We start from the raw sequence: 12420 nt of genomic DNA on the forward strand, positions 1-12420 counted from the left end.
TCTCTGTGAAAAATTATGTAGGGATGTGTAAAAGGAACCTAAAACAAGGTGAGGAGTACTGTCACACCAGGATGACATTCAAGGTCATTTAATACAAGTTTGGAGTGAAGCACACTACAACATTCCAAGTGGTCTACCACTAGGTCCCTTGGTTTACCAGGACTGCAATACAGCAGTAGTGACTGGGTAAGAAGATTAAATTCTTTGAGGGTTGCGTGTCATTTAGGTCAGAGTTGAACCTTAGTGACTGCTCCTGCCTTACATTCCCCTTGCTTCAAAACTTTCAATAATGCTTTCAGCCAGTAACGCTTAGAGGGACTGGAGTTGGAGTCCAACAGAATTGGTGGTGTCACAGGAATAAAAGTTTCTAAAGATTCTCGGGAAAAAACCTTGCCCAAAAGGAAATTCTGGTTGTGGCAAAATCTGTAAGACATTTACCCCATGGGCTGCAGACAGAATATCTGTGGGTAGATCAAGCCATAGTTTCTTACATTGGGTCTGTTCAGAAATCTTGGGGAAACTTGGTAGGTGGCTGGAAAAAAATGCCTTGTTTGGATTTCATGTCATATTGAGGCCTGGGTGTGAAAAAATAGTAAAGCTGATGCTCTTCCATATGGGTGTTATTGGGAAGTTAATTGCAAACATTTCAGACAGGAGTAGGAGGGACTAGTTCTCTAGAGAAGATGCCTGGTTGCTTTTTTCAATTTTTCAGACTGTTCAATGAGGTTGCAGAAAAGAACTCTAGGAAAGAAATTCCTGAATCATAGAATCACAGAATGGTTTGGGTTGCAAGGGAACTTAAAGATCATCCTGCTTTAACCCCTTGCCACAGGCAGCTCACCTTCCGCTAGACTCTTACAGAGCAGCATAGCACAGACTGAAAACTAGAGCCTGGGAGAGCTTTCTGGATTACTGGAAAGTCACTGGCAGGAATGTGGATGCCTCGCAGACCCTTGTATTCCACCATAACCGTCTCTGACTTATCACAGGACACCATGCTGTCTGCTCACTGGTGGGTCTTGTGCTGGAACATGCTGGACAACCTCAGACTCAGATGACAGTGACAACTCACGAGTGCTACTGTATGCCTACACACAGGGTGTGCAAGCAGCAGACAAACTGTAGCTGTGTATGTCAATTTCCTTACATGCTTTATACCTGGCTAGGTGGAAAGAATGAGAAAATAATCTGTTTAGGCAAAATCTGCCTGTTCAGTTTGCCTCTGAACAGGTATAGAGGTTCCCCTCTGCAGTGGTGGAGGAAAAGCTTATCACTGAATCTGAGTTAAGGAACATATATTTTTATTTTGTACAGGTTGTACATCTGTGTTTAATTATCAAATACTTGCCAAGGTGGAGGCATCTCAGAGCAATGAAGAGTTTAATTTTAGTATGCATTTTGCTCTTCCTCCCATTTCCCAGTTCCTTCCCATGAATCATGTTCTTTCATTTGGAGTTTCAAATCTCAAGACTCCCTTCTGTAAGTTGATTAAATGACTTCATTTTGTCAAAAATACTTGTTATCCTTCAACTTAGCTGGGGGGTTTTTTCAACAAGTAAACCATAATTTTTTTGTTTTCAATTTCTTTTCCTCCTTTTTCTTTTGTTTTAACCAAGCATCATCTTTTCAGTTGCCACTGAAAACAAAATATTTTCTTCTTGTTTTCAGTCTATTTTTTTTCATTAAAACCTCCTAATTTTCATATAATTTCTAGGCTTTATTTTGTATTTTTAGTGTAAAACTTTTCTAACTAATTGCACAGTTTTGGTTTGGGTGCTAGAAAAGTCTTGCAAACTCACACCTCATTCACATGCACCAGTCCCCAGGCTCACTCATGCTCTGATATTAGAGTCTGGTCTTTTCCAGACCACTAAATTTGGAGTCCCTTTAGCATCTCTCTAAACATACATTTCTTCAAGCTGCAGGAGAATGTCCTAGAGGCCAGTGTAATTGGCAGAAGACAAAACAGCACTGTTCTGGGCATGGAGCAGAAAGCATGTAGTCATTAAAACAATTCAGCATGGCTAGCATTAATTTACTGTATTGTTTATGATTAAAGCAAACCTGTCCAAATAGTTAGTCAGTCAAGTTTGCCCAGCTTAGTCTAGATGTCTTATTTGGGATCTGGTCCTCTGGGAAGCAGGAGTGAAGAAGCAAAAGCATGTTATGGTACACAAGAGCAGAGTGGTTAAATTTGCTGGCCCTGGGTGGACAGTGACAAAAACACTCCAAGCACTGCTGGTTTTTGCAATGGGCATTGTATTAAACACCAGTTTTACACCAGCCATCTCTTGTAGCTGTTCATAAGCCCTGGTTTACAGTGGGGAGAGGAACTTTGCAGAGGCTGAAGGAGTACAGGTGGTTGAGTTTACCAGCTTTCCAAGTGGTTTTCATTTCTTTTTCCTTCCTGAGATAGTTAAACGCACATTCCTCAGCTGTGTAAAAACAAATGCCCTACTCTCCCACTTTGGGTGGATTTCAAATGGAAGTCAGGCTTAATTAGAGCTTTTGAAAGCTCAAGAGTTAATACCTGCCCATTAAACCTAACCACCAATCATTTGCTGTTCATTTGCTGGCAATAAGGGGCTGCGCTCACAGGCATGGCGACTGGGATGTGGGGCTGTATTAGTGGGAACCATCATGGGAGGAAGGACCATGGGTATGGCTCCATGCCCAGCTTGGGAGGGTAGGCAGAGGCCAGGGAAAGAAGGAGCAGATGTTTGACCTTTTGGAGGCTTGGAGAAAAGTCTGCAGTTGAGAAACACTAGGAGGGTAAGCTTGTCTCTCTATTGCATTTGCTGTGGTGCTTGAGCTTGTGGGGAGGTGAAGAGAGCATGGGCTCTAAGTAGCCACTAGCAGACTGGTGCCACTTGGCATATTGCTTGCTGGCTCTTCAGCTCCGTAAGTAAATGGCATGGTGGTGACCTGTACCTGGCAAGGATCACAGCTGCACAGGATGAATCCCTACTATTGTAACACTGCAAGAATTACTGTTCCTACTTTATAGTTTTGGGAAGCCAGGGATTAAATGAGCTGTCAAAGGCCACACAGAGAGCCAGCGGCGAACCAGGCAGCACGCCGCGAGCCCTCTGCTCTCAGAGGGAGCTCACAGACCACATTGCGTCTTAAAGGCAGCCATTCAATAGCCCTGTGGCTTGTATGGAAGACAAATTGCAGCATTTTTGTCTTTATTTGCACTAGTAACATCTGTCCAGACTTCTAAGACTGCACAATGACTGATGAGTAGCTCAGTTAAGATCTCTAGCAGACAAAATAGACATGCAACACACAGGGAGTTGTATGTTCAGCTTCCCTGCAAAAAATCTCACCGACAGTCTTGCAATAAATATATAATTTTAGGGCCTATTTCTCAATCATATTCTGCTACATAGTATCATGCTAAGAACTGCTTGCTACCTTGCCAATGGAAATATGTTGCTGGCAAGTGGTAAGTCTCTCCAGATCTGCTCAAGGATTCATAACTGTAACAATATAAACAAATAGATCATCAGCCTATTCCTTTCTGCTTTTTTCCTCTTCTTTTTCTTTCCTCTGTTCCTTCTTTTCCTTCTATTTATTTTCTCACTGTCTTCCACCTTTCCTTCTCCCCCGTTTCTCTCCCTTGCTTACTCCTCCATTAGTGTTTAGAAGATTTCACAGTTTTCTCCCAACCCTGGAAAGAATGTAAGTAAGTTGATGCTGCTGATTGCTTCTGAAAACATTTGGAACAAATTATCTCTGCTTTTGGAATCTGAATAAAGGAATGCAAGCCTCACTGGAGAAATATGAAATATAGGGTGGGATTCAAAGAAGTTCTGTAGCTTTTTTTTACCTCTTTCAAAAAATGAAAATAATACACCTTTTCTTTAATTTTTCCCCTCTCCTTTTTGTTACTTCAGGTTGGAAAATATTTCATCTGGTAAAAGTGAAGAGTCTAAGGGAGTGCTTTCTGTGAGGTGTCATGTTCATCAGCTCTTTTAAAGGTGAAAACAATGATTGGCATCAATCGGTTGTTAGCATGAACTCCATGAACACAGTGGGCTTGATGAAGAAATTAAGCAGATCTTGTATTCTCTCTCTTTTCTGCAGTGAGAGAGGATTTGGATCACTAAAGTCTCCTTTTCCTGACTTATCCTGCTTTTAAATTAACTTGCCTCAGTTTCCCTTCCTGCAGGCTTCTTCCACATTGTGGTGCTTTGGAGTTGCCATCAGTCAAACAACAGTGATCTCCTGAGGAAAGGTGCTGTGTAAATTTAGGACAAGTCACACATTTAAAGATTCAGACTTTTCTATGTGTAGGAGTATTCAAATCCAAGATTTCATATTGTCTCATTGCAGAAAATAGTGCCAAGCGCAATGTTTGATTCCAAATCATGATACAAATAGCTCAAATTTGGTGAAAATAACTGGCATTAGGGCTCGTTTATTTGGTTGGTTGGTTTTTTTTTTTTCTTTTTTCTTTTTTGTTTGTTTTGCTTTGGGTTCAGATTCATGTCCAGTATAAATACAAAATCCTTATAACTGAAAAATGGACAACCTTGCACTTCTTGAGGTCTCAGACTAGAACACAAATGAAAAGCAGAATAGCTAAAATTGTTTAGTGCAATGCCCCATATGTTCAGAATGGTGACACACAGATTGGTGAGTGGGCACAGCAGCAGGAGGAGCAGGTGAGAAGGCAAACACCAGCCTTTGCAAAATCAGTAACTAGCTGGTCCATAGACGCTTGTTTGATTTTAGGAACATTGCATCCTTTGGCTTCTGAGGCTTAATCAAGATAAATGAGGACAGAAAATTGCCCTATGGAGGACAAGCCATGAGACCCAGTGTGGCTGGTCCCTGTGAGCCCTGCATGGGCACCATGGGCCACTGGACAGTGTCCTGACTGCTCTGGGCTTAGTCTTTCCCTGGAGAAATTTCTAATCTGGGGCAGAGTGTCTCACAGGGATTTTCAGTAGATAACTATGCTGACCTTCTGCTTGGTCTGCAAAAAATAGAAAGTACCAATGACCAAGATATTTTCCCATTTCTCCTCTGTTTTTCTGGAGACTTTCCAGAGGTGTTGAAGCCTATCCACACTTAAAAAGCTGATTTGGCTACTGAGTTGAACCTGGTAAGCAGAACTGAATATAAATTACTCTGAAAATCAAATGAACCTTTTTAAAAGGGCAGATGAAAACTGGTTTCTAAGCTTTGGACTTTTGTTTCCTTGACTCATAAACTCTTGGTGAATCCTGCTGTTAAGTACTAGAGATGGTGATAGATGCCAAAGCCCTGGCAGGTTTGAATCTGTTCACATAAACCCTGTGGGTGTGAATCTGATTCTTTCCAATGATTGTTTTGGGATGATTTAGTCACATTGTTTTGACCTACTTTCCTTAGTTGCAAACTCTGTCCAACCTGGTTATTACTTATACAAAAGAACTGTGGAGGCTATTTTATACAGAGGTATATTATTTCTGATAAATTTCACAAATAAGTAAGCTAAGGAAAAAAAAAAGAAAACAAAAAAATATAGGGAACAATAATTTTAGGCAAAACCAAGAGTGTTCCACAGGACGCAGCCCTTTGTCCAAACTCTGTCAAAAGTCCAATGCAAGACGAGTGTTAGGAAAATGACTCCAGGAGGTTTGATCCTCAGCATTTTGTAAGATAAGGTATGAGAACCTCTCCTGATAGCACTGACAGGCAGTTTGGGTTCGTCAGCACTACTGGGGTAGCTATAACAGAGATGATTTGATTACTGCTTCTTGGAGAGAGAACGTGCCCTACAGAGCTGGGCAGAGATAGGAATCAGGAAGATCATGAAAAATAAGAAGGCAGCAGTTAAGGTGGGGAGTCATTAAGGGGAAGTTAATACTGTGAGTGGGAGGTAGTCTATGAAAATATGTTAGAAGCTGAAATATAAACCTGAAGGGCAAATCTAGCCCTTTGCATCTATATTTTCAAAGCAGTCCTAGGGAGTGAAGTGCCACAAATTTTTACAGGGAACTTGACATCTACTGCCCCTGGTAATCAACCTCTTCATATCTGACAGCTGGACTCAGAGCAAGTGCTTTTCTTCCAGTGTTTGCTAACACCTTGGAACAACACCATCGCTAAGAAAAACACAAACAAATCTCTTGTCTTCACCAGGGAAATCAAAAATAGTCATCAAGACCATCAGGTTCCCACTTATATAACAAAAGCAGGAAAACATCTCTGTGTTAGGTCAGATTTGAAATGAAGCACAGAAAAAATAAAAAATTGAGTGCAAATATGTCTTCAGCACCAGATCTCCTGGACTTTACGAATCCACATAAGCAAACAGCTCCACTCAGCTTAAAAGCTTCCAGCAATGAAATATTACCAATAAAACATCATCAATAGACTTTCACATACAGTAATTGGAATGCAAAAGGTATTTAATCTTCAAGCATAGTATACATCATGGCTGAAGCCTGGAAAACTCTGAGAATAACATCATTCATATCCCTTCACGTTTTCTGCATTTTAGTTCTGTGCAAGACAAAGAAAACATCTGTAGGGAATGTATCAGTTCTGTGGCAAAGGTTACAGATTAAACTGCTGCTGTGTAAATATGCATATACATCTAAGGCATATACATTATCCTGAAAGGAAGCCAGTCATCCAGACATTGATTTTCTTGCAAGAAATAAAATTCACTGATGCACAGATATGGTAATATAGCAAGCACTATTTGCTCTTCTCATGCATAGATTTTTGCATTCAAAAGATATATTTTACTAATAAGTTTGTGTATATGTGTTACAGAAGAGGGAAATCTTTACTCAGAAATCTTTATCTCCACTGAATGCTACCTTTCAGCTAATGAGATTGCTGTCACCTTAATTTTCATTGTTTTAAGAGCAACTGGCTGCCAACAGTTTCCTTTCAAGCTTGAATGATGAAAGGAAAACACCACGCTGCCTCATCTGGCTAGCTTGCTGAGAGCTAATGAGCCTGAGGCTGCACCCATCTTCGCTATACTAGTGTGACCTTATGTCTGCTAATGCACAGGGAAAGAGTGAAAAATGTACTGCTAGTTCCCTCCAACCATCCCCTGGGGACATACTGAATGTGCCAAACAATTTAGTAAATATATATCAAGTTACTGTGTTGAAACATACTGCAATGTATTGTGACCCTGGGTATCTCAATCATAAGATCATATTTTATTTTTGCTTACTTTCCCCCTCTGAGTTCAGCATTTGATAATTCCTCTTTAAAATAGGTATCTTTTCTTGCTAAATTTTAAGCACTACACAAAAATTTTAATTTGCTGCTTAGTTTTGTAATAGAAATTTCTAATTAATTTGTTTGGTTGGGTTTTTTTTTTCCCTCTTTTATCTTTTTTTTTTTCTCCCTACCAGGTAAATATAAGTTGATGTGAGATTTGACAGTGCAAGTTTAAAGGCCGCTTAGCTGGTAGAAACTGAAAGCACCGAGTAACACGGACCATGCATTTTAAAAAGCTTTTCCATGCATAGCCAACAGAAAATATTTTATGGCTTCACCTTGCTGGAATCTCTTTGCTCTTTGTGCTCAGTTACCATAAATATTGGTGGAAATCAGCTTTACTGGATCTGAAGATCAAAATTTCATTTGCAAACTCAAATATGCAGTTGAAAATTCTCCCTGTATGGTAGTTACCTGCTGAAGCCCTCTAATAAGGAATGGAAATGCCACCAAGCAGTGAGTGTGTGTGTGTGTATATATACACACATATATATAAAAGGATATTTTATATAATATATAAACTACATAATATATAATAAATGTATATAATATAGAATTATAAAATATAATAAATTATATATAATAATATATGAATTATCGATAACATATTTTTATATATAAATTTCACATGGCTATTTATTTATATATATTTATGTGTATATATGTAATTTAAATAAAATGGAAAATTGGATTCTAAACACCATAAAAGTTTAAGAGGCTTTTGATGAAAAAAAAAATATTGTCAGTTAAGTAGTGTTAGTTCCCCAATGAAAGTCAAAGCAAAATCAGTATCAAATAGGTTACTGGTGATTACTTATTTTCACAGCTCTAGGACTTGCTATCCTTTGAATACAGTTCAGAGCTTTGATATGGCCAGTGATCTTTGTAAGCTATGCAGTAGATTTGCCTTTCATCTAATAGATCCTTCTTGTGTCCTAGTTTTTTTTGGCAATACCTGGAAAGTACAGACCAATGAGTATCTTTGTTCATGTAAATGTGAAGCATGGAGCTAAAGTGAGTTAAAACAAGGAACTTTTAACTTCCTGCAGGAAATAGTCATCAGTCAGAATATTTTAGGGTGATTTGTTCAAACAGATGATGGATAAATAAGGTTGAGAGAACTGTACCAGATCTTTTCCTGATCGAGTCTGTCTTGTGTACTCTCGTAACATTAATGCTAGTGGTGAGAAATGAAGAGCTTCCCTTTCATACCTCACCAGACATCTGTATCACCCACTTATGCCACTATAAATTCAAACACAAACCTTTCAAAAACATCTGTCAGGCTGGCCACAAACAAGAATGAAGTTCTGAGGTGGTGACTCCTCTAAATCATAGAATCACAGACTGATTTGGGTTAGAGGGGATCTTAAAGCTCATTCAGTTCCAACTCCCTGTCAATGGAAGGCAAGGACACCTTCCACTAGAGCAGGTTGCTCCAAGCCCCATCCAGCCTGGCCTTGAACACTGGCAGGGATGGCGCAGCCACAGCATCTCTGGGCAACCTGTGACAGTGCCTCACCACTCTTATATCGAAGAATATAAAATATACCCAGTATTTCCCTGAGTAAATTGTCTGTGGCATGCCAATGTACTTATCACATCATAGAATTGCTGCCTTCTCCTAGCAGATAAATAACTTAGATTTTCTTCATGAAATACGGTTGGGCAAAATGGCCCAACACTGGCTCTGCTCACTTCTAGCAGACTTGGAGCATGAAGACGGTAAACCCTTTAGGGATGTTACTTTGGAAGACCTTATCAGCTGTTGGCAGCAGCCCCCTGTGTAGTTTGACAGTTTATGAAGTTCACAAATCTTTACACACAGAAACACAATATATACTCTCAGCTATTCCTCCCAGACCAGGGCTCGCCTCCATGTGCTTTTCAGTCAAGTTTTGGGGCCCACAAGAAAGCAAATTATTAATATTTCCCTCAAGAATGGTCTTGGCAATTGAAGAAGTGCTTATCTTTTGGGGAGTCATTCCCTACACTGAAAGAAAGGAGCTTTGCAATGGGCAGAACTGACCCCAGAAAAATAAAGTGTGGGGAGAAGACACTGTTTCCCCAAGTCAAAGGCAGAGGATGCCAGGAGGGAACGTGAAGTCATTGACCCCATGCGGCACTGGACTGACTGTGTTTGACCCCAGTGTCACAGTGTCTGCAGGGCTACCTCTGCTGGGCTGCTCAGTTCCAGGCAGATGTGCTGCGATGAGGCAGATCTGAGCACAGAGCTCCTGACCTGTGCCTCCATCTCTGAACTTTTCAGTGGGCTGTTTTGTTTTGTGGTTGCCAACCATTGCGTTTTCCTCTGCTGTTGGAACAGTAAAAGGTCTGGCTTGTTGTCACGGGAGCTGCTTTTCCCCTGCATTAAGCATGTCTGAATTATTATTGTATTCCAGTCACCCAGTCCCTTTTGCTTTCTGTGGCATCAGCATTTCCCTCCAATAGCAGTTGTATTGCACTATAACCCTGTGGGTGTGCCTTATAAGCCCTGAGACTCAAATAACAGGAGAAGTGTAGGTCTGAAACATGGAAACTTATATTTGATTTCCTTTATTTGCCTCCATCCACACTTTCCTGAACTGCTGCAGTAAATCCTTCATACTAATTATTATCCTTTCAGACTCACAGAACAGCAAATGCTTACACACTGCTTAATGTACAGAGATGCAGCACAGCTTTTATCCAAAAGCTACAATCAAACCAGGGCAAGATTAAGTATATTCAAGGCAAACACACCCACAGTCTAATCAAGACAAAAGAAATGCTGGATCTGGTTGACTCAGTGGAAGATTTGCCACTGACTTCAGTGAGGTTAGGATTTAATCCAAAATAAACAAGTATGAGACAAGACAAAATAAAACAGTTTAGAAGTGGGAAGGTTTGTGGATGAGTCATGGGAGAAGAGGGGAAGGGATATTTACTTCCTGGGCGGAATGAAGATGAGGCAGAAATGAAATATGAATATTTATATTTGGCTGACTGCAGTGAAGAAAAGTTGAGGGGTCCTGGCATGCACCTTTCAGAGAGCTGCAGGGAGGCCACCAGGACATTGCATCGTGGCTGGTGCCCTGGCACTCTGCTAAAGAGTGGATGGCACCATGGACCTATAGGAAGAGTGTCAAAGCCTATGGGGCACAAAAGCCCTATAGGCTTTGACAAAAACTCAACCAGAGGAGGCCACAGAGATGCTGTGAGGGCTGGAGCAGCTCTGCTGTATGAGCCAGGCTGAGAGAGCTGGGCTGGTTCAGCCTGGAGAAGAGAAAGCTCCTTAAGAGGACACCTTTGAGGAGCTCCCAGTGCCTAAAGGGGCTACAAGAAACATGTAGAGGGGCTTTGAACAAGAGCCTGTAGGGACAGGACAAGGGGTAATGGCTTTAATCTGGCAGAGGGGAGGCAGAAGTTCTTAGAATCATAAAATGATAGATTAGTTAGGGTTGAAAAGGATCGTAAGATCACCTAGCTCCACCCCCCGTGCCATGGGCGGGGGCACCTCACACTAAACCATATTACTCAAGGCTCTGTCCAACCTGGACCTGAACACTGCCAAGGATGGAGCATTCACAACTTCCCTGGGCAATCCATTCCAGTGCCTCACAGTAAAGAACATCTTTCTCATATTCAATCTAAATTTCCCCTGGTTAAGATTTAACCTGTTATGTCTTGTCCTATCAACACAGTCTCAAATGAAGAGTTCATCTCCAGCATCCTTACAGGCCCCCTTCAGATACTAGAAGGCTGCTATGAGGTCTCCACGCAGTCTTCTCTTCTCCAGACTGAACAGCCCCAACTTTCCGAGCCTATCTTCATACGGGAGGTGCTCCAGTCCCCTGATCATCCTCGTGGCCCTCCTCTGGACTTGTTCCAACAGTTCTATGTCCTTTTTATGTTGAGGACACCAGAACTGTACACAATACTCCAAGTGAGGTCTCACAAGAGCAGAGTAAAGGGGCAGGATCACTTCCTTCGACCTGCTGGTTGTGCTCCCCTTGATGCACCCGAGGATATGGTTGGCTTTCTGTGCTGTGAGCGCACACTGAAGCCAGCTCATGTTCATTTTCTCATCAACCAGCACTCCCAAGTCCTTCTCCACAGGACTGCTCTGAATCTCTTCTCTACCCAACCTGTAGCTGTCCTTGGGATTTCTCCGACCCAGGTGTGGGACCTCGCACTTGACATAGTTAAACTACATAAGGTTGGCATCAGCCCACCTCACAAGCATGTCAAGGTCCCTCTGGATGGCATTCCTTCCCTCCAGTGTATCAACTGAACCACACAGCTTGGTGTCATTGGCAAACTTGCTGAGAGTGCACTCAATCCCACTGTCCAAGTCACTGACAATGATATTGAACAAGACCGGTCCCAACACCAATCCCTGAGGGACACCACTCGTTATTGGTCTCCAGCTCGACAGTGAGCGATTGACCACAACTCTTTGCGTGCGACCATCCAGCCAGCTCTTTATCCACCGAGTGGTCCACCTATCAAATTGATGTCTCTCCAATTTAGAGATAAGGATGTTGTGTGGGACAGTGTCAAATGCTTTGCACAATTCCAGGTAGGTGCCGTCAACTGCTCTACCCCTCAGTTTTGTGGTCCCTGACATTCACAGTACCTGTCATTGGGGATGGCAGCTACCACAGTGCATGGATACCTTCACCATTTGGTCTTTTTTTTTGGTATGGTTAGGTGGTTCTTAAAATGGGTAAAATCTTAGGGCAATGTCAGCATTTGTTGGCACTTCTCTTGAAAAAAAACAGCTGTGCTGATCCAGAAATGATGCCAGCTCTTAATCACCTTCTGTAGGACTTTGCTGCTACTTGTTGCTGCAATCAGCGGCACAAAGTCCAGCTGGAAGCCAGTAACTAGTGTAACCTTGGCTACAGGGGTACCTCTACTGGGGCCAATACTATTTAACATTTTAACTATTTAACATTTTCATTAATGAATTGCACAATGGATTCTGCAAGCTCGGAGAAGGTACTAAACTGGGAAGCTGATACACTGTGTTCCTACTCAGAAGTCATGGACAGCCTCAACAAATGAGTTCACAGAAACCCAATGAGGCTTAGCAAAGGAAAGTGCCAGTTTCTGCCCCTGAAGAGGAATAACCCCAGACACTCCATTCCAGTGATGCTGTCCCTCTGGTATCCATGCACACATATCCCATACACAGAC

General features: G+C 41.7%; 1 protein-coding gene and 1 long non-coding RNA gene across 3 annotated transcripts in view; one reads left to right on the forward strand and one right to left on the reverse strand.

Moving 5' to 3' along the window:
- LOC133267886 (urea transporter 2-like) overlaps positions 1–12420 on the reverse strand; it is a 344693-nt gene that overhangs the window by 259383 nt on the left and 72890 nt on the right. The window lies entirely within an intron of this gene.
- On the forward strand, positions 2456–4170 carry LOC133267829 (uncharacterized). The gene is made up of 2 exons (XR_009742886.1): positions 2456–2772; positions 3900–4170. It is a non-coding gene; the product is annotated as an uncharacterized LOC133267829 (long non-coding RNA).

The sequence above is a fragment of the Pezoporus flaviventris genome, unplaced genomic scaffold (genome assembly GCF_033815535.1).
Source record: "Pezoporus flaviventris isolate CSIRO_AGI_PZ_B2104156 unplaced genomic scaffold, CSIRO_AGI_Pfla_v1 ptg000010l, whole genome shotgun sequence".
Lineage (NCBI taxonomy): Eukaryota > Metazoa > Chordata > Aves > Psittaciformes > Psittacidae > Pezoporus > Pezoporus flaviventris.